A 26,278-nucleotide genomic window follows, 5' to 3' on the forward strand; every position below is an offset into this window, starting at 1 on the left:
CAAAAGTGCCATGTGAATCAATCTTGCAAACAGTATCCATCCATCACTCACTGGGCACCTGGAAAAATGACCCAAGAAGAGGCTTCAGGACATAGTCCAAAACAACATGAGAAACAATGAGACACGGGAATCAAAAAAGTATCTGAAGAAACATCTGATGTGCACACAAGCTCCAAAAAAGCCTCTGTATTTCTACAGAATTTCTTTTGTCTCCTGGCCAATTTCTTGTGTTGTCAGAAATTTATACAACATAAGCTTGCAAATAAAAATCAAGACAGATTGAGTTGCATGGATTCACATACTTCATACAAAGTGATTTACTGAAGCACCCTTAGTAAAACACCAGAAACAACCTAAATGACCATCAATAGCAGATGGCACAGCATTATAATGGAATATTAGGCAGGCCTTGCAAACAAGGTATTGCTTTTGGTTTTGATGTGGAAGCTCTCCAGGTCACATTGTTGAGTGAAATTGTCAAGGAACAGGATAGAGGGTGCATTATGCTATCATTGTGTAAAAGTGTGGGGGTGTGGGGGCATTATATGTATATATGCTCCAGTAAGCATAAAGTCTCTTTGGAACTATAAAATTGTCATTGGGGAGTATATTTGCGGGATTAATATTCTGGAGTGGGAGGGTGACTTACTTTTCACTGTGCCCTCTTGTAGTGTTAGACTTTTTTTCAACCATGTGGATGTATTACTTGAAAGAAAAGAATAAGTGTTAAAAGCTGGTGGGGACAGAGGTCTGTTTTTGGTTGTATTTTTTGCATATTGCATGTGCCCTCTGTATAGTGGTAGAATGAGACACCCTGAAGCCCTATTTCAGTCAGTCAGTCAGGGACACTGATTTAGTTGAGAGTCTGATTTTACAAAGAATACTGAACCAGATACTAATTCACCTTGCAAGGGGGTCCAGAAGAGCTTTCTGCCTCCGTGCCCTACCCAAGGTTAGCGTACACTTCTGCAAAGCCATGGCCACTGTCCTGCAGAGTGGGTAGGTAGGTGGAGAAGGTGAGGATGGCAGTTAAAAAAATCTGTTATGACTGTCTAACAGCCACCATGGAAAACAGTGTGGAGATTCCTTAAAGAACTAAAAGTAGAACTACCATTTGATCCAGCAATCCCACTACTGGGTATCTACCCAGAGGAAAAGAAGTCATTATACGAAAAACATACTTGCACACTCATGTTTATAGCAGCACAATTTGCAATTGCAAAATTGTGGAACCAACCCAAACGCTTATCAATCAACAAATGGATAAAGAAACTGTGAGATATATATATATATATATATATATATATATATATATATGTATATATGAATACTACTCAGCCATAAAAAGGAATGAATTAATGGCATTTGCAGTGACCTGGATAAGACTGGAAACTATTATTCTAAGTGAAGTAACTCAGGAATGGAAAACCAAACATTGTATGTTCTCACTGATATGTGGAAGCTAAGCTATGAAGACGCAAAGGCATAAGAATGATACATGGACTTTGGGGACTTGAGGGAAAAGGTGCGATGACGGTGAGGAATAAAAGACTACAAATAGGGTGCAGTGTATACTGCTTGGGTGATGAGTGCACCAAAATCTCACAAATAACCACTTAAGAACTTATTCATGTAACCAAACACCACCTGAACCCCAATAACCTATGGGAAAAAAATCTGTTATGACTTTCTAAACCAGGTATAATCCATCTAAGAGCAGAAATTAATCTTTCTCCCTGAAATTAGAATTTCAAAAAAGTTTTACTCTTATTTGAACTGAAATTTGATATAGTACCCTGAGATGGTTTTTGGCACTCTGATCTCTGAGCAATGTCGTATCCATAAAAACTTAATAAGCAGAAAACAATGGAAGGGAAATAGACAAGGATCTGAGTATTGAGCATCCCAACTATTTTCCTATTTTCTTTATATTACCTTATTGAAATTCTAAGTCAGGACCCAGATTAAGGTTTGAATTCCACATTTACTACTTATAAGCTATGTGACTTTGGCAAAGTAAATTTTCTGAGTCTGTTTCCTCTCCTGAAATGGGAATATAGGAATAAACAAACTATTTTGTAATAATAAAATGATTTAAAACATGCGAAGCGCTTAGGAATGCAGTATCATAAGGGCACAAAAGTCACAGCTATTTGGAGGTTTATTGTTAATCTCTTTTCATTATTTCCACAGCCCTGAAAAGGTTGCATTATCATCTCCAAAACAACAATGGCTAATTTCTAAAATAAGCCTCATCTGTCCATATCTGTGAGACAAAGTTAATTGGATGGGTCACTCCAGCACATATCATATAATCCCCCATATCCAAATGTAGAATTAGTTCCCATCTCCCAACACCAGGAGAGAATCAAGCAAAGCTATTTGCATTCTAATGGGTATTACAAGAGTGATATATAACTATGACGAAGCATTGAAAATGACTCACTATTATGTAACCTTGACCATGGACCTAGCCATAGTCAATAACATTGAAAATAATGATACTAACACTTATTAAGCACCTACTAGCAGACACCATGGTAAAGATTTAACACCTCTCCATCCCAAAAGATACAGACAACACCCATTTGAGATATCTGTAATCATTCCCTTATTTTACAGATGCAGAAACAGACACAGAGAGTAGTTAGGGAACCAGCCCACAGGCACACAGCTGATAAGTGGCAGAGCAGGACTTGAACCTAGGCATTTGGGCCCCAGGGTCCACATGCTCAGAACCAGGCCCCACTAGCAGCACCTGTGAGGCTTATCTTTAACATTACATGGAAAGTCATGCATGCTCAACTTCACAATTCAAAAGCTGAATTTTTCATTTTAGCTAAACTGGGCTGACCATGTGCAAAGGGAAATACTGCAGGATCCTCAGGCAGTCACTCAAGTGAGTAAACCAGAAAAGAAATCATAAAAGTTTAATGAGTGTCAGCTTCTCCTTTCTAACCCTCACTATTATACCTCAGCATGTAAGATCTCTTTGTCATAAACAAACTTTGGCTTTTTCTGCATTTGGGTTAAATGCCTATGATTAGAGTTCCTAGTAAAGGTTAATTATTAATGTATAACAATAGGTCAACCCAAAGGGACAGAAGGAGGCTTGGCTCCATGGAACAATAAATAGAAAGAGAGATCAGGCATTTCTACAGGAGGCTGGGGACAGAATAAAAAGGAGGGAAAAAAAAGCCTTTTAACAAGATGCAAGAGCAGTGAAGAGGAACTCTTCTGTGAGAAGGGTACCTAACTGAGACTGGGAGAGAAGGTTAAATAGCCGGAATGAAGATTTCTGAAGAGATAGGTAAGAGAATCAAGGGCCAGAAACTGGCCAGACAGAGATAACCAGACTTCTCTCAAAGGCTCTTTGAAGGTGAGTGCTGTATCTACTCCATGGCCCTGAAATTACCTGTCTATTTATATGGAGTTTTCACTGTCGTGAATAAAAAGCCAACACCACTCTCACTGACAGCTGAATAACCCTTCTGAGTCCCATTTTATTTATGCCAAAGGTAAGAGCCTTGATACCTGTTCTACAAACTGTCCCTCTTTCCCACCCCACAGGGCTGTTGTCAAGATCAAGTGGGATGTTAGACATAGTAGGACACAGACAATTCTAAACTGACACACAAACGTAGGAAGAAATAATCCTATATTTTCACTTCCCATGGTGTTGGGGTCCTGTTGGAAATGGGTATGGTCCTGAATTGAGGTTCTGTGAAGGTTTTTCTACCAAGAGGAAAAGGACAGGAGGGCAAGGGACTTGTAGCCCAGTGATGCTCAACTGGGACTCTCCATCGTTAATATCTTCACCTTCCCCATCTGCTCTGTGCAGAACCACAGCCACAGCCATGCAGAAGTGTACTGGCACCCCGGGTCAGCATGGAGGCAGGAAACCCTGCTGGACCCCCTTACAAGGCAAATTAGTGTCTGGTACAATGTTCTTTGTAAAATCAGACTGTCAACTAAATGAATGTCCCCAAGTGGCTGGCTGAACTAGGAAGAGATGTGGCATCAAGTGACAGAAAGCAGCCTTGGCTGACAAGTTGCCTCAGTGAGGAGCAATTAAAGACAAAGTAGAAACGGCTCCCCATGGGGGAAGATGTCACACAGACTGGGAGGTGCAGAAACAGAGTCACCAACAGTGACAAGCTGGTCTTACTATCCCACCCATGGGCTTGTAAAGACTGCTGTTTGGACACGTAACTCATGCTTAGGAGACCAGACAGTAAAACAGCTGAGGACAGAATCTCAGAGTTAAGACAAAGTCTCTCAGGAAAAAAATATACTTATATTCCTCCATTATCTTTAATACAGAGACACACAGGAACAATACCAGGAGTAAGGCAAGCTGAGAACCGGAACAATATAAGAAAAATTAAGAGTCTACCATGTGCCGGGTACTTTGCAAACACTGTTTTATATCATACACAATAAGCAAATGAAATAGGTAGCATTAGCCCCATTTTATAGACATGGAGTTCAGCAGGGATACTTACTTGCCCAGGATCATGTAGGCTATTAAATGCATAAACAGGACTTGAGCCCTTATCTCTCTGACTGCATTGGGGTAAGGATATGCTCCAGAAAGAGCAATTTCTAGGCCCTCCTGTAGTCCATGCCTACGCACAAAGCTGAAACCCCTTAATCATGCACAAAAACCATACCCAAGTCCATCTTGACGTGCAAAGCCCTTCACCTCCTGTACAATCCATTTCTGATGGATGTCTATACCTCCCCACTTAGGGGTCACCTCAAAGGCTTCTGGTGAACCCAGGTGTTATTGCTTCTGCATTTTTGTTCACTGGGTTTCCTAGGCTGCAGTGTCTTTCTCTTCTCTTCAGCCTCTCTAAATGGTGCCCCTTCTCTAGGATTTTCAAATCCATTCGAGAATTTCCCCGGCTACTCTGGTACTTGGTGATCCCACCATCTGATAAATCAAAATCCTTTTATTACCTACCAATGAGGAGGCTGTCTGCCCTATTGCCCAACCCACTTGATTGGAAAAAGAGAGGGTATTCTAACCCTACATGATGCACTTATTACTTCAAATTCTTCCAATGTATTTGAGTTAGAAGGCAGGTGCATGAGAATAAACTAAAAATCAGAGATAGTCCCCACTCAGAGAAGTATTTTCTTCTCTCCCTCTGGCATCTTATCCCAGGCCAACCTCTGTTCTCAGCTTTCTGAGAATGTGTTTCCACATGTTCTGTTATAAATGCCCCATCCCTATGCTCTCCAGCAAGGGAACCAGAAAGAATGAGGGGATGTGGGCATGTGCCCCGGAGTGCCCAGATGGCTTATTGGCACTATTTCTCCTGCCAAGGAATAGGAGGTTTACCACCTGGTCTTTCTTTTCTCTTGTTTTTAAACTATCTGCATAGAGGACAACTTCAATAAAAAACACCAGGTCAGCAGATAAGACCATGTCACTCACAGGTTTGTGACCTGAGGCCTGAGAACCAATGATCCACTCCACATCAGTGGAGAATGTTTGAAAGTAAGGACACTGTGGACATTTCCTGAAGTTGGAGAAATGGAATGGTGGAGAAGCCAGTATTGGGGTACGATGAGTGGAGCAGAGTTGACTACAAATCTCAGTAAAGCTTTTCAACTGTATACCTAACTGCAAAATAGTTTACTCACAACAAGCAAAAAATAAAGATATACTTATCTCCCTTCCAAATTTAATCCTTTGACAATAGATAATAATGAAATGAACTTTTTCTCTTCAGTTTCCAGGATGATACAGCTTCTAGATAAAACTTTTGGGCTAATCTTATTATTGTGTAACGTTCCTACTCAGGGTAAAAGAATGACTAAGAAGTGTTGTGAAAGAATCTTGCTTCTGGGGTCTCCACGGAATCACACATCACACTGTCTCTGCCCCACTTCCTTTCTCTCCCTCAGGCAGCTGATGACTTGGGCCTGCTGTGATTTCTCCCTCCTCTAAACTGTCCACTCCACTCACTCATCACTTAAAACTCTCAACTTTGTTATCTTTGTACAGCACAAGTCTTGTCTTTTCACTAGATTTCAAACACCTTATGAGCAAGAAATATGAATTACACCTTTTAAAATCTGAAATTGCTCCTAACTATATAGGTGCTTAACAAATGTCCATATCTTTATTAAATTAGATGTTAGATTGAAGTAGCAGTATAGTGCCATGGTCATGATCATGACCTTTGGAGGCACCCTAACCAGGGTTTGGATACCTTACCAACTGTGTTACACTGGGCACGATATTTAACTTGTCTCAGCCTATGTTCTCCTACTATAGAATGTAAATAATATCTTACTTCACAGGATTGTAAGAAATAAAGGAGACGATGGTCCCACATATAAAAGTACTTCACATAGTTTCTGACCCTTGATAAGCACTCAATAAGTGATGGCGATCACTATTAATTTTGTTATTTACTGAGAAAAGCCAGAATAAATCAACATGCAGTATAGCATGGAGTCATTAAGAAGGAAAGATTCAGGCTGAGCAAAGGGGCTCTCACCTGTAATCCCAGCACTTTGGGAGGCCGAGTCAGGTGGATCACTTGAGGCCAGGAATTCAAGACCAGCCTGGCCAACATGGTGAAACCCCATCTCTACTAAAAATACAGAAATTAGCAGGTGTGGTGCAGTATGCCTGTAATCCCAGCTACTCGGGAGCCCGCAGTGGGAGAATCGCTTGAACTCCGGGGGTGGAGGTTGCAGTGAGATGAGATCGTACCACTACACTCCAGCCTGGGTGACAGAGTGAGACTCCATCTCAAAAAGAAAAAAAAGAAAAAGAAAAAGAAAGATTCTCTCTTGAGGATAACTTCTAAGCCAATTGTCAAGCCTAAGAGGCAGGACTACAACAAAAGAAAAACTCTGGATTTAATAAACTATAAAATCATAACTTTATATATTTATTTATGTTATATATTATTTATTTATGAACATCATATATGTATTTATACATTATATATACTTATTTATAAATTGTATATACTTAATTGCCTAATGTGACATTTATGAGATGCACACACACCAAACACTTGCTCAGATTTAGATTCATATTCATGAACACTATTTTTCATCACAGGATGCCATTGATCAAACTCTAACAGTGAAGTCCAAGCACAAATGTGGCAGCAGATGGTCCTCTTAGATCCCAAAGTCTGAAAAACCTAATATCTGGCATGACCAGAGCCACATCTGCATCTCTGGTCTTGCTAACAGGGGTCAGTAAACTAACTCCACCTGCTGAGATATAGCTGCCATCCAACCTGGGGCTCATAGTCCCAACTGCTGCATCGCTTGGATGCCACCACTTTCATGCGTTATATTTTGTTAACAGTGGTCAGGATCTGCCAGAGACAAAAAACTAAGCACCAAAAATAGAAAACTGGAACTGAGGTTCAGACTTGCAAGGCAGGAGCCAGAAAATGTCCAAGTTCTAGAGCTCAAAATAAAAGTTAAAAAGACTCCAGATAAAGTTGAAATCAATAGTACAATGTTGACAGTTAATTAAATTTTTAAAATTCTATGTGATCCAACACTCTGTGGGTCAAACAAAGCATATCTGAAAGCTAGATTTCACCAGATGGGGCTACCGTCTCTGATCTATGGCCCTATTTGTAGGAGAGTGGCCAGGAAAAGATAACAGGGACATATGGCAAGCTGGAGTAGAAGAAAAGATCCAGGAAACTGATGTTGAAGTAGCAAAATCCTTAGACCATACCTCATTCTGAAAAAAAGCCATTCAGTCATCTAGGCATGCAGGCAGGCCAGCCAGAAAAAGAAAGACAGCTGTAAGCCAGTCAGTTATTCTGCCCTCATGAATCACAGAGCCATGAGTGCCAGCCCAAGAGCCTTGCTGATAATGCGAGTCATTACTACTGGTGCTCAAGTTAAGCATAGGCTTTAACAAGTATTTACTTGAAGGATTCTTTGTGAAAGGAAAATGATCCTATAGGTTTATGCCCAGTTACAGATGTGAACAGTAAGAAGTTAAGCAAGATTTCTGACCCTTTGCCTTATTGAATGCTCCACACCTGTTCAGAGTGGAGGTCTCAATTTTATTCTTCTCAAGAAGAACTTTCTTAGGACTTTTATTCCACTTAAATGGCTGATCAGGAACAGACTGCAATGTATTTGTGTATCTTATAGAAAAAGTTTCCAGGCTGGGTGCAGTGGCTCATGCCTGTAATCCCAACACTTTGGGAGGCCGAGGCAGGTGGATAACGAGGTCAGGAGTTCAAGACCAGCCTGGCCAAGATGGTGAAACCCTGTCTCTACTAAAAGTACAAAAATTAGCCAGGCATGGTAGTGGGTGCCTGTAATCCCAGCTACTCAGGAGGCTGAAGCAGGAGAATCGCTTGAACCTGGGTGGCACAATCTGCATTCCAGTCTGGGTGACAGAGTGAGACTCCATCTCAAAAAAAAGAAAGAAAAAGAAAAAGTTTCCAGTCAATCAAGTTTCTAGAGCATTAAGGATACTATAAAGGCTCAGTCTATCACAGGCTTGCTCTTTCAAGCTTTATCATCTTCACAGAGTCTACCAAGCTTCTACTAAGTTAACAAATAAGAACTTGACATAGACAGACCCAGGCAGAGACATAAGACATGAACTGGCAAGTAAGGGGCGTAATTCTCCGAGATAGAACTAGTCAATGGGTAGTTTTAAAAGTTTCTAGTTGCCAATTAATCTTTTCAGACACAACTGGATAGCAGCTCTCCCATTTCTTAGAGCCATGTTGGCAAATATGTGCCTCTACCCTCCTTTCCCAGCAGATGGCATTCATCATCAATAGACGTATTTATATTCTACTTCCACTCAACCCAGACAAAGCCTCAGAATCCTCTCAAGGTAGTGCTCCAGGAGGTTAACTACCAGTCACTGAGAGCCAGAAACTGAGATGAACCTATTCTCCACCTTTCTTAACCTCTAATACAAAAGCCAAGTTAATATGAATTGATTAGCTGTATTAGAATATTAGAAACAAAAGCCCATGTAAATGTACTAAATAACCACTGTATCTTTAGCTCTAGACCATGGAGGATAGACCATGAGACAAAATTGCTGCCAACAACATGCACAGAGAAAGTTGAAGGATACTTAAGGGGGGAATATTTTTTCATATCAAAATTGGAGTGAGATATATTTGTCATGTCAATTAATATACAAGGACCTATGACCATAAACTTGATTGAAACTGTAGTTCTGTGCCCTCTGGTTGCCAGGGATGGCACCGTTTTGATCCTCTGAACTAAGCATCATAAACACATGGATTGTGTGTTTCTGATGTGATAACCAGTGCATTCCCAGTATTTAGCAAAGTGTGTGGCACATAGTAGAAGCTCAATAAATACACACTCTCATTTCCTGCATTTTCTTAGGCACCAAACAGACCTACCCAGAGAATGCCTACATTTCCTTCTGCCTTAGAATATTTGATGAGGGCACCAACTCCAGTAGAGTAAAAGTTACATGTCACAAAGCAGAGGAACTAAGATGAGGTGAATAGGTGGTACCCGATTATGAAAAGGTCTAAAAATATATACATTATGCAATTAGGGGAAAAAGGTAACTATTAGAGTAGAAAGGAAGCCTTAAGCAGTTTGATTAAAAAGATGACAAAATTTAAAACATATCTTGCTGAACCACTAGGAAACTACTGTTATTTTTATTCCGAGGACTAAAAATGACTCTAATTGTCTCACTATTAACATGTCTGGGAATAACATGTCATTCTCTGCTTAAAATTGTTCGACGGTTCTTTATCAGCTTCAGAATTAAATGCAAACTTTGAAGCATTATATAAAAACCTCTTCCTGATCTAGTCCTCACTTCATTGTTACCAGCCTTAACAAAAGTTCAGCAGGTCCTCCAATTTATCATTCCAGGGATAAGCCTTGCCTGGATTCTCTACCTGGATAACTACCAGTCACCACTTGAGGCACAGTTTAGGCATCACCTCTTTTTAGAAACCTTCTTCAATATTTCTACCCACTCCACTCCCACCCACAGCTGATTTCTTCCTCTCCGCCCCCATGGCTTCATGTTCTAACTGCTATCATTGTATCTATCATATTGTGCTAGAATTGTCTGTTTCCTCCGGTAGACCAGGAGCCTCTCAAGGGGAGAAACCTATGCCTTTTCTCTCTCTGTCTCTCAATGCCTGACACAAAGTACATGCTTACAGGAGGAGGTGGGAAAATGGAAAGAAGAATAGCAAGGAAAATCACAAGGGCTACTTCCTGATGCCTTTAAGTCCATGAAAACTATAATGCAGAAAGAAGCCTCTATATCTATTCTGCCTGAAAATAAGTAATGAGATGAAAAGGTAGAAAGCTAAAGTATTACAAATGGTTAAAAGGCACTTCTTGGAATCACTGAGTATTCAGTAGAGTTTTCCCCAGCATGCATGCGTAGAAAATGTGCTTTTATTTTTAAGGCAATCTATATGGAAAGTTCTGCACCCCAGAGTGGCAGCTATCATTAGTGGATATGTCTCAGCAGAACACTAACAGAAGAAGTAAAAGCTCAATCACAAACTCCAGTAAGGTCCTCTAAGAGACTGGCTGACAAAGTTCGGTGCCAACACTACCTCCCACTCTGAGGCACGCTAAGGGGTTACTGGACACCTCTAATACGACAATGTAGCTTTGACTTGTCATAGAAAACACATGAATGTTTTGAGACAGTACCTCAGAGCCTTCATCCTCTCCACCTAGAGTCAAAGAGCAAGAATGAAACTCCAACAATGAGGCCTTTGGCCATAACTAGCAGCTTCTGGCTGTTAGCAGCTACTCTGAAAGAAAATAGATGACAATAGGCATGCCAAACAGCTTTTGTAGAAAAAGCTAATATGAGAGGCTCAAAGACAAAAGAGTCAGAAAATACTGTAAAAAGATTCAATGAAACAGAACCTTTAAGAAGTCTAATATAGTTGGTTGGAAACAATAGTAGCACATGAGGCAAGCAGGTATTGTAAGCAATCCAGGTGACAGAAGCAGTTAGTTCAGAACCATGCGTAAGATGGGTTCTATAAAGAGGCGCAGGCCAATGGGTAAGTTCCAGGAGAACTCTGGGGCTAAGAAGATAACTGCATATAGGGGCAACCTCTTATAATGTCAAGTCCACTAATTTATACAAAATACACGTGGACCAGTGCTGTACGGCTTCCTGATGGCTCAGCAGCCTCCAAAGGAGATCTGCCCATCAGAAGCAATTACAAAGTATTTCTTGCCTGGCCTGTGAAGCACTTCTGCTTCTAGCCTAATGAAGGCTTTAATCAGATGGCTTTTCAAAGTGGTCCAAAGAGCCCCTCTGCAATCAGCAAAAGAGGTGGGGAAAGTGATAGGAAGAATATGCCAGGATGGCAGGTAGCTGATAACAGAATGATTTCCAACCTGGTACAGGAGGCAGCAAATAAGAGTTGGGTTCAAACTGACAATAATATAGATAGAAATGCTGGGACTCGAATTAATTTTTTTCCAAAAAAGGTTTCTTTACACTTTGTTAGCTTAAAAGTAGTCATGCAACAAAAGGTCCCCTCCTTTCTTGGGACTCCCTTTCAAGGTGATGCTATATAGGCCCTAATACTTATACCTGTGAGTTTGCATTACCCTTAGTAAATCTGCAGAGACCTAGATAACCACTAGATGTCCCTTATGCCATGCAAAATCAACCTGAAATGAATTTCACTACCAGTTACACAAATCACATTTAAAGATAGATTTTCTAAGCCTTAGATCTTGGGTGCCAACTGTAATTCCTATGACTCACTCCTTTGCCTTATTTATATTGTGTCCACTTTGATAGTATTTCAGTAGTCTTTTATTATAACATATAAAATTATAGGCAGAGAATAGATAAATTAAATTTCTTTTATATTTATATAAAAGAAGAGGTAGAAATAATAGAGAAATAGGTAGAAAGAAATGTTGGAGAAAAGGGACATAGGGTGTCTAAAGAGGTCCCAATTTCATTATCACTTCTAGGAGATCAAATAAGTTTTCATATAAAACCACAAGCTCTGGCTAAATTCAGATTCTCCATACACTGGGATTTTGTATTCTGAGATTAAATAAAACTAGGCGTGATAAATAATTTTAATTTCACATCTCAAACGTGACCTATCATGAATGGTTGTCTATGACACTAAGTAAGGAAGACTGTTGTACTGTGATCAATAAGCAATGTCTGCTACGGGTGTGGGAACTGGGAACAGTGGCTCCCATGATATGCATTTGCAGAACTTGGGTTAACCCCCTAACCCTAAGGGTCCCAGACTTGGGATGAATGTGGGTGATGGTGACAGTGGTGGTGATGACAGTAGTAGAAACAGTGATAGCTAATATTAACAGAGAGCTTCCTATGGGTTGGTCATCGTTCTTAGTGTTTCACATGTAAAAACTATTTAATCCAAATGTGAAATATATTCAAACCAAGATGTGACACTACCTTTGAGAATAAAAGAAGGGGGCACTATTAATAATTCACCTGGACAGGAGATATTACCCAGAACTTTCCAAGGTGACCTGGAATAGATGGCCACCCTATTTGATCCTCACAACCTGAGGCACGAGAAGCCGCATAAAATATAGTTAACAGCAAATATGCTGAGTTGAAGTATATTCTGAGTTGAAGCATATACTCTGAGTTGAAATTCTTGTTCTGCGACTTGTTACTGTGTGATCTAGACAGGTTACTTAATCTCTCTGTACCTCAGTTTCCCCATCTTTGAAGTAGGATAACAATAGTACATTTACCTCATAGGGTTGTTGTAAGAATAAGAAGATTAAATACATGTAACATGCTTAGAATATCTCCTGGCACCTTGTATATGTTGGTTACTATTATCCTTATTTTACAATTGAGAAAACTGGGAATCTGAGATTTTATTATCTACCTAAGCTCACACAGCTATTAGGTAGTGGAGCCAGCATGGAAATAGAGATAAGTCTGGCTTCAGAGCCTATAGGCTCAGCAACTATTACTATCCTCTCTCTGCAACAGAAGAGAAACTAAGATTCTTCAAGATCACACTTTTAAGATTCTTTGATCACACTTCTTCAGCTAGCTGGATTATAAAAGAAGTTACTAGAAAAATTGATCTCTCCTGCCTGTGGCTTAAGATAGCAGATTACATTCAAGTAGGCATGGATGAAGCATGTTTAGGAGCACCTGTCAAAGCCTTGAGGAAGACTCTTCCAAGGTCCATATCCCCCTTAGATTATATGAAAGAGGTGGAAAAGACATGAAGGAGTCAAGAAACGTCTGCATCCCAATTTTAGGTACCGAAGTTCCATAATTAAAACATTGGTGAAGTCCCTGCTCTAACCTTGCATGGGGTGGCCCACTTGAGCTCATAGTGTCCACTGATACTCAGTAATCTCCCAGTGACAACTTAGATCCATTTTGATTCCCTTGATAAGACAGATGGCAAGAGCTACTGCTGGACACAGAAGAGTGAGTGCCAAGCAAACTGTGCATACCTTATCCTACAGAGATGGACCACAATCTACCCACAACAGCCAGATGGTGGAAACTGACTGTCACTGATTCCTTGCCCAGAACTCAGACCAGCTCTTCCGGTTACTTATCAGCCCCTCAATAAGTATTAATTAATGGTTTATTTTCCTAATGGGAGTTAGGAATGTTGCCATATACATCTGTTCAGTGGCATTAGGCTGACCTAAATTAGACCTTTCCTGACAGCAGCCCCAGGCTTTTTTTCAATGGACCATCAGTTTGGAAGTCATTTACTCCTGAAGTATGTCTGTAAGCAAACAATGTTCTTAGAAGATGAAGCACTTTGAATCTACAAAAAGAGAAAGATATCTCTGTAGTAGACTGAATAATGTTCCCCAAAGATATATCCTAATCCGCAGAACCTGTAAATATTATTTTATTTGGAAAGGAGTCTTTGCAGATGTGATTAAGTTAGGGATCTTGAGATGAGACTATCCTGTATTCTCCAGGTGGGCCCTAAATGCAAGCACTTGAATCCTTATAAGACGAAGGCAAAGGAAGATCACACATACAGACAGAGAGATGATGTGGATATGGAGGTAGAGATTAAGGGCCACAAGCCAAGGAATACGGGCAGCTATCAGAAATGGGAAGAGTCAAGCAACAGATTCTCTCCTTGACCTTTAAGAGGACATGCAGCCCTGTTAACACCTTTATTTTAGCCCAGTGAAACTGATTTATGACCTCCGGAATTATGAGAAAATAAATTACTGTTTTTAAGCTACCAAATTTGTGATAATTTGTTACAGCAACCACAGGAAATTAATGCACCCTCCCTCTGCTGCTCATTCCTCAGCTCCTGATAGACTTTGACTTGCAATAAAAAACACCAGAACAAGGCTTGCATCCTTTGAGGCTTGCTATACATGGACTGGTCAGGTTTATGGAGAAAGAACTAAATAAGAATAGAAAATTCTCTAGGAGTATCAATACTAGTAATCCACTCCTACGATGCATCCAGTCTCTGGCATTTAAATTTCCAACTAAAGTTAGTTTTCAGGTTTTTGACCCCAGGCTTCATCAAGTACATGCTTATGTAGTACAGAGAAGCTGCCTGACTCCCTCATAAGGCACTGTAACTTGAGTTCAACTCAAAGCAAAAATTAAACATGTGCATTAGAGTATGAAGTATTTGTAATTCATTGTGCTGGAGGCTATCTAATTCTTATGACACAATCTTTTTGATGAAGAATTTAGAATGATCTGGCGAAGATAGACATGTATATCATTATTCAGACACTACTTATTGATCAACTATTATATACAAAGGACCATGCTAGGAAATGTGGAGCCTACAAGCAAAAAAGAGTCATTGGCCCTTCCCTAAAATAACTTACTCTATTAAAAGAAACAGACATACACACATTTATTCAGTTTTTCACACACTCATGTATTTATTGAGTGTCATGCTCTATGGAAATACAAAGATTAAAAAATACTGCAAGTAAGCCTTCTTTTAGAAGAGGAGACAGTCAGAAAATCAAAATGAGCAATTTGCATGATAAAGGTTTCTAAAAAGATACTTCCAAATTACCATGAAATCAGGGATGAGCTCTTAATTCAAGCTGTGGGTAGAGGGAAGAGGAAATCAGAAAATGCCTTTCAAAGGATGGAGTACTAAGGTGAGACCTGATAAATGAGTGGCATTAGCCAGGTTTTGAAAGAGGAAGGTAAAAGAAATTGCACGGATGGCAAGAAACGAGGGTGAGAAATCTTGGCATATGTGTAGTCTCAAGAGTAATCAATATGGCTGAATTGCACGAGTATAGTGGGAGTGACAGTTGAGTTGAGGCTGAAAAATGCCCCAGAAGACCTCCTGCATCCAGCTGATGTAGAAGTTTTAACTTGATCCTAAAGGCACTAGGGAATTGCTCTGGTTCAGAAGAGTGATGAGGTCAGGTTGGTATTATATAAAAGATTAATCTGGTGGCCACATAGGGAATGAACTAAAAGAAAGCAAGAGAACACACACACACACACACACACACACACACACACACACACACACACAAAGAAAATCAACTTGAAAAGCTATTGCAACATGACATACATAAGACCAAAAGTACAAAAAGTACTTTCAAAGGAATTATTATTGGCTTGGGGATGATATGTGTGTTTGGGGAGAAATGCATGAAGAAAATAAAAAATAGATGCTTAAATTGATAAAACTGGCTCATACCAAATCATAGTCTTAAGTACAAAGCTGAGGACCAGGGATCTAGAGCAGGTATTTGAGCAGTGGGGGAAAAAAACAAAACAAGTTTTATGAGAACTACATGGCAACTGTGTATAAGTATTACAAAAAATCCAAATAAGAGAAGGTAGTGCCCAGGTCTACAGCAGTAGTGGTAATGATGAAAAAGGAGAGGAACTGTCTAGAAAGAAATATCAGAGATAAAGCTGATAAAGCTTGCTGACTTGATGGAGACTGTGGGAATGCTGTCCTGGCTGGGTCTATTGAGGCATCCAGTTTTCCATCTAAGACTAATAATGAAGGCTAGATACTAAGTGCCAAGAACTGTGCCAAATGCTTTATTTCCTTATTTTTGTTTGTTTGTTTTGTTTTGTTTTTCTTGAAATGGAGTCTCTCTCTGTCGCCTGGGCTGGAATGCAGTGGCATGATCTCGGCTCACTGCAACCCCCACCTCCTGAGTTCAAGGAATTCTCCTGCCTCAGCCTCCTGAGTAGCTAGGACTACAGATGTGTGCCACCACACACCCAGCTAATATTTGTATTATTAGTAGAGACGGGATTTCACTATGTTGGCCAGGCTCATCTCAAACTCATGACCTCAAGTGATCCACCCGCCTAGGCCTCCCAAAGTGCTGGGATTACAGGCATGAGCTACTGCACCCGGCCTGCCAAATGCTTTATATTTAGACTATCCAAAATTATCACAACAATTCTATAAGATGCCATAATCATCTCATTTTACAGATGAGAAAACTGAGGCTGAGAGAAGTAAATGACTTGTCCAAGCTCACAAAGTTTTACGTGGCAGAGGCAAGATTTAAACTCAAGTCCATCTGACTCCCATTGCACCCTTGAAACTATGAGGCTGTATGGTTGGCCCTTGTACTACTCTAATTAGTCTGGAGAAAACAGCCTAGAAATAACCTTTATTCAACCACTTGCTCTTACGATTTTTCATGAAAGAGTCCCCATCTAGGGAATCCTGTAATTACAAACAAAACCTCACCAAAGACACCTACCTACATTGCTGCAGATTTGAAGCAGTATCACACCATTTACCAATTTTTCTTGTAATATAAATCACCGTATAGAAAACTTAGTACCATCTAATCAGGCCAAACTGAAATCAAGATGACAAAAGAATAGGGAGGGACCCTGGGAATAGATGTAATTGGGAGCCACTTCCTATTACTGGAAATCAAATAGATATCTTGAGAAGAAGTCAAGACCACAGAAAAACCTGCTGACCTTTACCTCTGATTCCTCGATCTTTAGAGCTTAATTTTGGACTGGCATGGAACTAAGTAGTATTAGGTGTTTTATTAATGCTTCCTAAGAAAGTGTTCACACTAAAGACAAGTGGATAGTAAAGCGTTTCTACCTCCAAAGTAAATATTAGTATATAATATTAGTAAATAATAGTACATAATTAAATTTATAGGTCCAGAGTTTTCAAAGACCTTTCTGGGAACTTTTATAGCACTAACCCCACGTCATCACTGTTTTCCCCATTCTTATGGCTTGTTTATTGGTCATGCTTTTATCTGAGTTTTCTTTCATCATAAAGGGAGAAAATCTTTGGTTTACTACCTGACATAATGAGTCAACTCTCTTCTGACCAGCAAGCATCTTCTGTATTTACCATAATTCAAGGATGGAGGTTAGAAGTGAATAGTGGCATCCTCCTCCTCTGGCCTAATCATGGGCCGCCTTGAAGAAAATACTAACAGCATGGCCTGTTATACCTGAAAGATTGTTAGCATCTATCCACGGCTTTCTTACCCTTATTCAAGCCATGAATGTGCAAAAAAGAAAAAGGAAATAAATTTGAGAATCTGACTAGAGTGTCCCTAGATCCAGGACAAAGAGAGTCAAGGCATCCACTAGAATTCCATCAAAAAACCTAAATCTATTGCTTATCTTGGTATCTAATAATGACCAGAGAAAGCTGAAAGTGACAACAGGATAAATTGAGATACTTAGCTTTTATTTTTTTGGCTTCTATCACTGGATTCCACTGGGCTGTTTGGCTAGAGGGTACAGTTCCAAGAAAAACCAATAAAGGAATTTTATTCAATCACCGATGATATAGGAGAGAATTTTTACAACCTTGTCTCCGCAGCACTCTAAATACCGTGTTTTAACTTAGTTGCTTTCTAAGAGAAAACACATTTAACCCAAGAGCAAATAATTCTAAAATAATATTACTTATGTTCTACTACTTAAATTTAAATAGGCCTCCATTCTCATAGTATGCAGTATCTGTGCAATAGCTGGCATTTCTATAACTTCTTCCTCAACATCCTCTTTTCCTGGGTTTCCTGACTGTACACTTTCCAAGCAACTCTTTGATGACTCATTTCTGCCTCTCATTTTCAGACTCATTTTCTGTCATCAGCTCCTTTTCCAGATTTCTTAAAAAGAGGCTTCCCCCACGCATCTGATGAAGGCTCTTTCCTGTTTTCACTGCGGTGTCTTGGTAATTTCACTCACTAACACATCTTTACTTCTAGACCAAAACTCCCTCCAAAGCTTCAGGCTTCAAATCTGAATTGTCTGCTAGAACAATTCATCCACCTAAAATTAAAATTCTCTACAGAACTTTAAAATCAACCTGCCTAAAAGCAAACTCATCGGTTCCTCCTCCCAACTTCCTTATTTCTGTTAATGGTCACCTAAGCTCAAATTTGTGTAGATATATCTGATCCTTCTCTCTTCATTGTCCCAGAATTAATATTTTACTAAGTCCATTTAATTCCATATCCAATATTTTTTATATTCATTTTCTCCACCCTATTCCTTCTGACACTGGTTCTATTTAAGACCATATTTTATTTATTTACCCAGCAAACAACCATGGAGAGCTTACTGAATGTTAGGACATGGTCCCTGACCTTAAGGAGCTTACAATTTAGTAGAAGTGTTACACATGTAAACATATGTGTACAATGATGTTAAGAGAGAAACATGGATATCATGTAAGGGATACTCCATGTAGATAGAAATGGTCTATTCTGTCCTAGAGAGATGGAATCTGGATTAAGTCTGTCATTGACAGGTACAATCTAACTTCCAAACTAGTTCTAACTCCAACTCCAAAGTCTCCCTCCTTCAATCTACTTCCTCACACTGCTATCCTATACTTGGTCTATGATCCATAATTTTCTTAAGCACAATAACTAAGATGGGAGAAGGTTGGAGGAGAGGCATGTGAATAGAAGGGATCATTTGAGTGGAATAAAACAAAAGATGCAGGCACAAGTTAGGATGCCATGGAGGTAACCCAGAAAATAATGATGAATATTAGAACTAAGAAGGTAGCAATGGCAAAGATAGACATGATTCAAATCAATATGCCTAAGGAACAACTGGGTTTTGAAGGAATGTGTAAGGAAAGAATAATTGCTTTGAGGTCTCTAGGGTAACTAGGTAGATGTCAAGTCACTGATAGAAGGAACTGAGTTGGAGGAGTGAGAGATAGTGGGGAGGAGGGGAGGAGGGAGACAAGGATGGACAGCCAGAAGGAAGGGCAGAGAGAAAGAGGAGGAAGGGGGAGAGGGGAGAGAGGTTGAGAGAGAGAGAGAGAGAGAGAGAGAGAGAGAGAGACCAAGCCACTCAACAGACCACCAGAACTAAGCCAAATTATACTCCAGAGAAGGGGTGTCAATAATACCACATTATTCCAGGCTAGAAGGAGGAAGCAGCCCATTTTTCATTTGATATTAAGATATTGAGTCACCATTTTACCCTGTACCTATATTCCTATACTATTTATCTACATATGTTTCTTATAGCCAACTAACCTAAATAGAAATAAACTTCTCCCAAATTATTCTAGTGATACCATATATTTGTGGCCTTAATCTCTTGTATTCTGTCTGAGCACTTCTTTTCCATCCTGGAACTCTTGTATCTTTCCTAGGAAATTTAACTGAAAAGGACTTAGGGCAGAAATTATGCCCATGTTTAAAGTAAGCATATAATAAGTACTCAAATAACCAGAAGTGCTATAAAAATGTTCTATTATACTAAAATGAATGCCCCTCAGTAGTTCTAACCAAATTATGAAAAATAGCTCTGAATTATTAAAATACCAAAATAGTTAATTTAATGAAGTCTGATGGTGATGATTATTTTGCTAATGATAATCATTAGTGAAGATGGTGATGAAGGAGGAGGAGGAGGTAAAAAAGAAGAAAAATACAATGATGAGTATGGCACTAACTGTACTTTTAAGTAGTTTTTAGAGAAATTTCAAAATAACAAGAGAAAACAATAACAAAATGAACGGAAAAGCAAAGAGCATCAACCCCACTGATTTGAGATTTAAAAAACCTTTAATCCTACCTTTATTCCACAGTTGTTAGATTATATATTTAATCAGCTACAGTACTATCCCCTTCAAATTTGGCCAGAGAGTACAGAATATAGACTACATATTTCCAGGAATATAGAAATTGAAGAAAAACCTCTTGCAAAGGTATTGAAACTTTCTTTCCTTGATTTCTAGGATATAATCTGCTTTTTTCTCCTGAAATTATTAATGTGAGTGCTCCCTAGGGCTCAGCCTTCATCTCCTCAATCTTTTTTCTCTATATTTTTCCTATCAGAGCCCATCTGTGTTCCCTGTTCTCTTTTCTCTATGAAGAGGGCTCCTCCATGTTTATGCTGGCACTGGTTTTTCTCTATGTCTGACTTATATCTCCAACTAATATCTGAATGCTTTTCATTTGAATACCTTTTTATCAGGTCAGTATATTTCAAAAGACAAAACCATCATCTTGCCCACGAACCTGCTCCCTTTCCTGACCACCTATCTTCTTGACACCATGTCCCTTTTCACTACTGACCCCACTTTACTGCTATGATTACAGCAAAACTCTTCCAAAAGTTGTCTATGACCATTTTCATCAATTCCACACTTACAATTCTCTTCTCAGCCCCCTTTAAATTAGCCTCTTGTTTATACCACACCAGTAAAATGGTCAATAGCTTGCCAGATCCAATAATTAAATCGCATTTTCCTTGACCTCTCAGCATTCCCTTTTTCTTGCAATACTTACTTCTTGAGGCCTTTTAAGATTCAATACTCTCTTGTGTTTCTATCTACCATGACAACCTCTCTCTTTTTATTTCCTTTGTTGGTTTTCTCTCTGTAAGACCTCTACCTGTTGAGAGCCCTCATGTTCTGTCTTTGGACTCCTTCTCTATAGGAATTCCTTCTTTATAGGAATCCAAAGATAGAACTTTAGGGTTCTCAACAGGTACCTATAAGTCCTGATACTTTAAGTGTCATATTCATGTTGTGGATGCTCAAATTTATTTCTCTACCCCTAGATTTTCTCCAATCTTAAGAATCATATCTCCAAGTGTCTTCTTGATATCTCCACTCCATAGGATTTTAAACTAAAAAAGGCTAAAAAAGAAATATGTATTTCACATCCCCCAAGCTCATTCCTTTCAAATGTCTGCACTTGGATAATGCCATTAACAGTTATTCAAACCAGGAAGATACTATAGAGTCATTGGTCTTGCTGTCTGAGTAGGCTCCAGTCCTTTGTCTAGAGGACAGGATTGTATTTATCGGCCCCTTGTGCAGGATGGAGCCATATGATTACTTCTGGCCAATTAGTTTGAGCAGAAGTGTTTTGTGTCATGTCGAGGCCAAATGCTTAATCACCCCCAGTGTGAAACCCTTTAAATTGTATTTATCCCTTTTCATTGTCAACCAGCAATGTTCCAGTTAGTGGCTACCCTGCCATCCCATGTCCTAGAGTAAGAACAATAATAAACAAAGCAAAGCCACCAGCCAAAACACAGGGATATACAAATTACTGAGAAATAAACCTCTTTTGTATTAAGCCTCTGAGATTTTGGAACAGTTTGTTGCCACAACACAGCCTAGCTTATCTTGACTAATAAAGTTATCCTCGGTTACTCACCTCGCATACTCAATGTACAATTCATCAATAAATCCTGTTGACTCTACCTCCAAAATATATCCCACACTCATCTACTTACAATTCCCATCACTGCTACTCTAATCCACATTGCTATGTTTCTTCCCTGGGTTGCAGTAACAGCCATCTATGTATCTTCTGTCTCTACTAGCACACACCATACTCCACCCTCCATACAACAGCCAGGGGGGTTTTCCTAATTCAGACCAGTCACTCCCTTGCTAAATAGAGCTTGATGGTTTTTTCATTGTAACCAGAATAAAATCCAAACTTCTTACCATGGCTTAAAGGCTTTATATAACTTGACCTTCCCTAATTTGTTCTTTTTCATGTCCCTTGAATTCAACAAGCACCTGAATCTCAGGTCTTTGCATCTGCTTCTCCTTCAACTTTTTGTCAAGCAAATCCCAGATTCTATCAATTCCCATTTCTAAAATGTACTCCATCATCTCCTACTCCCTTGTTGTGCTTTATTTCCTCTCCTCATAGCATTTATACCACCATATATAACTTAGATTTCTTTGCTTGCTTTTTGCCCCACTTACTAGAATGCAAGCTCTATGAAAGCAGGGACCCCTCATGTTGTTACTATTGTTGTTATTCATTGCTGTACGCTTAGGCTCAGCAGAAAGTCACATTCAGTGAGCTAGAAGTGAACACAGGGAATTACGCAAACCTTCCCTATATTTCTACTTTCCCAAGCATCAAGGGTTCTGCTGAGACTTCAATTTTCCCTTGGGGTGTTCAAGTCTTTGGATTTTGAGTTAGATTTTGATTTTTTACGTCATATATATTTTTACTCATATATACTTAGGTACACACATACACTGGTAATATATAAACACAGAAGCATGCACACACACGCAGACACTCACACATTACTAATCTGTATGCTAGCTGAGTATTACCAATTGGGTTTCTCAATATGAGAGAGGCCATTTGTGGCCAGCCCAATTCACTCTTATTCTCTCTCACCAACGGCAAACCCTGCTTTCCAGGAGGCGTCTTCTTTTCCAATGTTGTGCTCCACCATCGAAGCAGACAATTAATGGCAATTTCCATCTGTGAGTGAGATGCTGTCTTGGCAGAATCCAAGAGCTCCTAACAAGTCCTGATAAAGTCTTTTGTTCCCATAAAGAACTGTAAAGTTATTTCAGAGAAATGGTACATTGGGAAATAACAGATTCTGCTAGTGCCAAGAGAATATAGTCATCATTCATTTATCTATCCACTCATTAGGCAAATAAATGTGGAAGCCATGCCAGAGAGAAAAGTAAGTTATTCATTCAACAAACATTTATTGAATTAAAATGCTAAGTGCCAGGAACTGTTCCAAAGTAGATGAAACAGATGAAGTTTTACTTTCATGAACTTTAAAATCTAAGGGGATGGGGCAAATAAAGAAGTGAATTTACGGCATGTTAGATAGTGATGGACAAGCTAAATGGAAGAAGGAGTGCTAGGACAGGGTGGAGGCTTATTCTTGTTTTTATTTGTACAGGGTAGTCAGGAAAGGCCTATAAAACTGTGACATAGCTGGGCACGGTGGCGCATGCCTGTAATCCCAGCACTTTGGGAGGCCGAGGTGGGTAGATCACCTGAGGTCAGGAGTTTGAGATCAGCCTAACACTGTGAAACCCAGTCTTTACTAAATACAAAAAAAAAAAAATAGCTGACATGGTGGTGCATGTCTGTAATCCCAGCTACTCAGGAGGCTGAGGCAGGAGAATCGCTTGAACCCAGGAGGTGGAGGTTGAGATCGTGGGCTGAGATCGTGCCATTGCACTCCAGCCTGGGCAACAAGAGTGAAACTCCATCTCAAAAAAAAAAAAAAAAAAAAAGTGACATTTCTTCAGGGCTTTGGAAACATGGGAGAACAAGCCATGCAGACATTTGAGTAATGAGAATTCCAGGCAGACAGACTACAGTAAGGACAAAAGTCTTGAGCAGTCATGTGAACAGCATGTTCAAAGAACATCAAGGAGGTTGGTGTGGCTGCATCAGGGTGAATGAGGAGGTGCACATTGGAGATGAGGATAGAAAGGCAGCAAGGGCCAGATTGTACAAGGTCTTATAGGCCTTTTAGAACTTGAGCTCTGATTCTGAGCAAAATGGAAAGCCACTGGAGGGTTTTGAGTAGATAGGCGCATATGTGCCTCTTACATTTTTTAAGAGGAATACTGCAGCTGCTAGGGAGCTATAGACTTGGGAGAGAGGGAGATCCAAGGGCAAAAACAGAAACAGAGAAAGCATTTAGAAAGTTGTTGCACCAATGTAATGAGAAATGATGGTAGCTTAGGCTAAGGTGTCACATACAGCCTTTACTCATGCCCAGATCACTTTAATGGCTCCTCCTCTGTGTTCCTAAAGCACTGAGGAAAGGCCTTGTTAAAGTACTTCTTAATTTGCATTATAACCCTTGGTTTACTTGTCTATTTCCCTAACCAGATTTAAAGCTCTTCAATTTAAAAAGATAGGTTCTAGCTGCCTTTCATACATTAGGCACAAACAAATAACAAGCCCAAAATATGTAAAGCATAATACAAGTCAATTAACTTATTAGGAAAATAAGCAGTACAATGAAGTTGCATGATATTTATGTATAACTTACACAAATTCAGCTTTCAATACTCTTGGGGAAAAACATGAGAGGGAGTAGGATATTTTGTTGTCGTTTTTGAGACAAGGTCTTGCTCTGTCTCCCAAGCTGAAGTAGAGTAATACAATCATGGGTCACTGAAGCCTCGAACTTGTGGGCTCAATGGACCCTCTTGCCTCAGCCTGCCAAGTAGCTGGGACTACAGGTGTGCTCCACCATGCCCAGCTAATTTTGTAGAAATGGGGACTCACTATGTTGCCCAGCTGGTCTTGAACTCCTGGCCTTGAGTGATCCTCCTGCCTCAGCCTCCCAAAATGCTGGGATTACAGGTGTGAGCCATTGTGCCTGGCCTGAGAATTTTCTATTTACCACATAACCCTTTTCCTCATTCCAAGTAGACCTGACTTCCATGTCTCCTGGAAAGGGGTGTCTCAGAAGAAATACAAAGCAAAATCAACAATGCTAACTCCTGGCTTTGGAGCTTTCAACCGTCTAATTTAGGAGTAGTTTAAAAGCCTTATCCAGGCCAAATTTGATTATAAGCATTTTTTAACCTCATGTGCCAATTTCAGAATGTAATGTCCACATAAGCCAACCCTATTGTGCCCCCTCGTTAGAGGCCTCTGTTACTCCACACATCCAGGGCCTGTCTGTAATACTTGCCAAAGACCCATAGACCCTGACTGTTAGATCCTGGCTTCCTTCCAAGGTCTTTCAACTCCAAGATAAGTATGGTTAATACAGTCAGAGAAGAGAGGCCCCCAGATGAGATGTAGTCCATTATCAAAGCCTAAGGGACAAAGATTTAAGAAGACAATATGATCTCCAAGTAGAAAAGTGAGAATCTTTATTCAATAGATGGCATTATCCTTCCTTTAGAGTTAACTAAGAAGTAAACCATCCTTAAAAACTGTTTACATAAATACTGCTGGTGGGTGTGATTAAGATGTCTTTCAAAATTCCACCAGGGAATTATCAATCTAAGATGTAACTAATATAAAATAAACAGAAAATTTGGAAATTTTAACATATCATAAATTATGAAGTAAATCACGACAAAATATTCTATTGATCAATACAGAATTCTAAAAGAAGGACTCTTTGGAAAGTAACAAAAGTTTGTCACTCTAAAGGCATTCCTTTTCCTGACATACAAAATTCTCAACAACTTGGTCCCCAGCTACTTTTGCCACACATAAAGATCCTCTCCTCTCTTAGAATACACTCACTGTCACTAATACAGTGCAATCTGCAGAGTCTTGCTCCACTTATCTGAATCTCAACTGCATGTCAAAACCTATTTATCTGTATTTACTTATTTTCACTAGTCTACCCTTCCATGTTCTGCTTTGTGAAGCTGGGGCATTCTGTAGCTGAATAGGATGGTTCAGTGTGTTTTTCTACAAGCTAAATAAAGTACATCTAAAATGGACCAGCACCTCTTGCTCTGATCTCGTAACTCAAACATTAGACAAACTGCCTCAACTGACCACAAGCTAATTCCAACGAATGACTGAGTGTCACAGGTATGAGGAAATGGCTACTGTGGATAATTTGTACATTTTCAATTCTCTAGAATAGTGTCCAATAGCAATATAAAATAAGTGGCATATGTAATTATAAATTTTCTAGTGGCTACATTTTTTAAAAGTAAAAAGAAGCCAGTGATGTTAGTTTTAATAATACATTTTACTTAATCTAATATATCCAAAATTTTATCATTTCAACATATAATCAACATAAGAAACTTTTTCTAAGATCTTTCACTTTTTTTGGTATTAAGTCTTCAATATACAGTGTGATTTTAAACTTAAAACTCACCTCAATTCAGACCAGGCACATTTCAAGTGCTCGGCAGCCAGATGTGGATTGTGGCTACTGTACTAAATAGCAAAGCTCTGGAATGATTTTCTACCATGAAAATCTGACATATTACTAAGTCACTAGTAAATTTCTGCTAGTCTGAAAAATAATTCCTTGCTTTCTGATAATACTTGA

The 26,278-nt window shown here is 39.4% G+C and overlaps 1 protein-coding gene across 30 annotated transcripts in view; it reads right to left on the reverse strand.

Annotated features, from left to right (window-relative positions):
* Window positions 1–26,278, reverse strand: part of NRXN3 (neurexin 3) — a 1,697,203-nt gene that overhangs the window by 1,144,396 nt on the left and 526,529 nt on the right. The gene's annotated exons all lie outside the window — the stretch shown is intronic.

Source organism: Nomascus leucogenys, chromosome 22a, assembly GCF_006542625.1.
Source record: "Nomascus leucogenys isolate Asia chromosome 22a, Asia_NLE_v1, whole genome shotgun sequence".
Classification (NCBI taxonomy): Eukaryota; Metazoa; Chordata; class Mammalia; order Primates; family Hylobatidae; genus Nomascus; species Nomascus leucogenys.